Source organism: Apodemus sylvaticus, chromosome X (assembly GCF_947179515.1).
Source record: "Apodemus sylvaticus chromosome X, mApoSyl1.1, whole genome shotgun sequence".
Lineage (NCBI taxonomy): Eukaryota > Metazoa > Chordata > Mammalia > Rodentia > Muridae > Apodemus > Apodemus sylvaticus.
Window position 1 is genome coordinate 135660649 of NC_067495.1, and position 4017 is coordinate 135664665.

The 4017-nt window shown below is 36.3% G+C and overlaps 1 pseudogene; it reads right to left on the bottom strand.

Moving 5' to 3' along the window:
- Positions 1–1528: 1528 nt before the first annotated feature.
- On the bottom strand, positions 1529–1706 carry LOC127675695 (40S ribosomal protein S29-like; annotated as a pseudogene).
- Positions 1707–4017: the final 2311 nt, after the last annotated feature.

Here is a 4017-nt window from a genome sequence, read left to right on the forward strand (position 1 = left end):
ATGGCTCTATAGTGTAACTTGAAATTGGATACTGTAATACCTACAACATTATTACTTATGCTTAGGGTAGCATTAGCTAACAAGTGTCTTTTGTTCTTTTATTGACTTTAATTTTAAGATGTATTTTTTTGGTGAAGAGTGGTATTGGAATTTTAATTGAGATTGCATTTGATCAATATATTTTGTTTTGTAAGACAACCATTTTCATGATTTCAATTCTTTCAATCCATATGCATGGAAAATTTCTCCATCTTCTAGTTCTTCTTCTAGTTCTTTCTTTAGCAATAAATTTGCTTTTTAAGGACACTTAATTTACGCTTCAATATAATTATTGAGTTTATTAATATACTTAATATTTTATTGATTTCATTTTAATAGGCCTAAGACTTTATGACTTTATCTCATTTTTTGAAATATATATATATTTTTAATAATCCTGAACCATTTTCTCTGGATTTCATTCGAATGCTGTCAACATTTCCACTATCAAGTTTAATTGCATTAGAATTTCCTCTTCTTTCATTCTGATTAGTTTGGGGGGTGGCTTTTAGGTTTGTTTCTATTTTCAAAGAACCAGCTGTTTGAACAATTACTTGTTAAGGCCTGCTTTGTGGCCTATAATGTGATCAATTCTAGGAGATGTTGAAAAGAATATGTATTCTACATTTGTTAGGTAGACTTTTCTAAAGTTTCCTTGTTGAGTTACTTATGAGTATGATAATGGCTCTCTACCTGACCTTTCATGTTTTCTAGATGTTCTTTTTATACATTTGGTACAGATATATTTTTAAATGTTATACTACTCCCTTACTTTTTTTTATTAGTGTGTAGCAGTCTATTGAAAACATCTCCTCTGCCTAATTTTGGCCTGAGATATATTTTATCAGATAAAAGACTAACCATGCAGCCGAATTTCAGTTCCCACCATTTTCTTAGGAGACCTATTTCTATTCTTTAGCTCTTGTCTCTCTGACAGGGTCTCACTGTGTAGCCCTGGCTAGGCTGGAACCCTCTCCGCCTCCGTCTCTGAGTGCTGGGGTTAAAGTCATCTACATTACAGTTGATTGCTGCTATGTATTTTAAATCCCAGTAAACCTGAGTCCTTTAAATAGTTATGATTTTCATTCAAGGTTATGATTAAAAAGGGTTTCCTAATTCCCATGATTTCTTAGCTGCTCTGGTTGATTGGATTATTGTCTTACTTCCCTATTAGTATTAGAGTTGCAGATATACTGTAGTAAATATGATGGAGTCATTCCTAGCTTTCATTTGCTCTTCTATCCCAATGCTATTTATTCTTTCCTGTAATTTTGTGACTTAGATTGCCTTTATTCTTCCTCTGTGTATAGTCTTCTTAACTGTTTTCTGAAGTGCTGGCTTGGTTGTTACAAATTTCTTTACTTTCAGTTTGTGTCAGAAGTGTTATTACTTGTTTTGGGAGGGAGCTTTCCTTTTTTATTTTCTGTACAAAGACTAGCATGATCAGTTTCACTAGGTAGACAGTCTTGAATAATCCAGTCAAGGTCACTCAGTCCAACTGAATGAAGCCTCTGTCCTTTGCTTACTGATGAAAACACCGACAACACATGTTCACCCTGTATTTCTGGATCAGACCATGGCGGTTAGACCAGAGGGCAAGACCAAGAACCACGGTTCAACTTCCCTGAGTGACTCCAGTAGAGCCACTTGTGACCCATCTTGCCTTCAGATGCCCAAAGAGGAAAAGGGTGTGTTATTACTTCTTTATTAACTTTAAAAATTAAATTTGCTGCCGATTGCAATATTGGCTAGGGACTATTTACCTACACTTCTTGAACCATAAAATTTCATGGTTTAAGTTTCTTAAATACTGATTTAAAAAATATGATGCTAATCTGATGTAGTTGCCTTTATTAGAGAGTTTATATATTTTTACCGTCCAGTATTTATTAGTAGTTTTGACATTTTGACTGTGATATATCCCAGAGAAATTATTTTCTGATTACATCTATTTGCTTATGTCTGGATGCTTCTGGACTATATGGTTTTAGACTATATTGTAGGTGATTTTCTACTGCTTTCTTCCTTGGTTTGATTTGTCAAACATATACCAGAGTCTTAAAAGTTTTTCCATGGTCACTTTTTTAATGTACCTTTGTCTAAATGTAATGTATTACTGACTTGATCTTGTCCCCATCCCTTCTTTTGATCAACCTTGTCTTTTGATAGTGCTTGCCATTATTCTTTTGTTTAATTTACCCTTTTATTTTAGCAGTTTTGCTTCGTCCATTTTAATAGTCTAAATATTCTTTTTGACATTTAAAAAATTCTCATTCAAATTATTGACCATTTAGTCCACTTTCCTGACTATCTTGTCTAGTTCCTGAATAGATTTTCTTACTCCACTCCTCTGTTTTTGGGTCCTTCATGTCATCTTTGATCTTTTAAAAATACTGTAAGCTTCCTAGTAATGTCAGAAGCTACACCCACAAAGTTTTACCAACATGACTGCCTAAATATTAGCTGGCTAAAGAAATCACCAATAGACATGTGAAAGCCCTGGAACTCAACACTATACAAATACGAGATGCTGAAAGTAGGAGAAATAGTCCCATGAAAGGGCATAAACTGGGCAGGACATATTTAGCAGCATATATATGTATATGCATATACATATATGTATATATGCATAAAATTATGCATTTAACAGAAATGTATGAAAAAGGGATCATAGATTTGAAAGTGGTCATGGAAAAATATATGGGAGGGCTTGGAGGGAGGAAAAGGAAATGAAAAATGATGTGATCATATAATCTTTAAAATCAAATAAAGTTGATATCAAAGTCTTTTACAGGTATTTGGGTTATCTCATTACTTACTTTTGTGGAGTTAACAAAATGTAGGCATGCAGAGGTAGTGTAGTGGCTTGTTATCTCACATCTCTCCGTATGTTTTTGTTGTGCTTTGTATACCTGCTGGGATGAATGTCCTCCATGATTTATGTTTCTCTCTTTGCCATTCTTTTTAGTGTTTTAATGTATGCGAGTCTTCTTGCTGAGTCATTGTCACACAAATTATGTTTCCACTAATTTTCTCTGGGGTGTGGGGAAGATGGTCAGAGTGCTCTACACATGGTGTGATGGTGGTGCCAGCATCAGTTTGTAGCAGAAATTACCTTTTATGTTACTATGGCCCTGAGAATAGGAGTGGTAAAGTTAGGATGCACAACTGAGAAAAAGCAATATCAGAGATAAATGGGAATGGAACAAAGCAGGAGTAAAATATGAATGAGAGAGAAAGTTAGAGTTGTGAAAAAAATAAAGATCATCTGAGAGATGAGGAAGAGTGAAAAGGATACTCAGAAATGCCTATTTAGGTGAGACAATACTTCAAAGTCAACAAATGAAGTACAAAAGTATAAATATAAAAATTACTTAGAAGGGGGAACAAAATACCTGCAGGAGGAGATACAGAGACAATATGTGGACAGAGACTGCCCCACCTGGGGATCCATCCCATATACAGTTGCCAAACCCAGACACTATCGTGGATACCAACAATTCCTTGCTGACAGGAGCCTGATATAGCTGCCACCTGGGAGACTTTGCCAGTGTATGACAAATACAGAGGGGGACACTGTCAGCCAACCGTTGGACTGAGCACAGGGTCCCCAATGGAGGAGCCAGATAACCCAAGGAGCTGAAGGAGTTTGCAGGGCCATAGAAGAACAACAATTTGAACCACCCAGAACCCCCAGAGCTCCCAGGGACTAAACCACCAACCAGAGTACACATGGAGGGACACATGGCTCCAAATGAATATGCAGCAGAGGTTGGCTCTGTAGAACATTAAAAGGAAGAGAGGCCCTTGGTCCTGAAAAGGCTAGCTGCCCAGGTATAGAGGAATGCTAGGACAAGGAAGTGGGGTTGGGTGGATTGGTGAGCAGGGGAAGGGGGATATGTTAGGGGATTTTCTTCAGGGGTGGGGGACCAGGAAAGTAGACAACATTTGAAATGTAAATAAAGAATATATCTAATA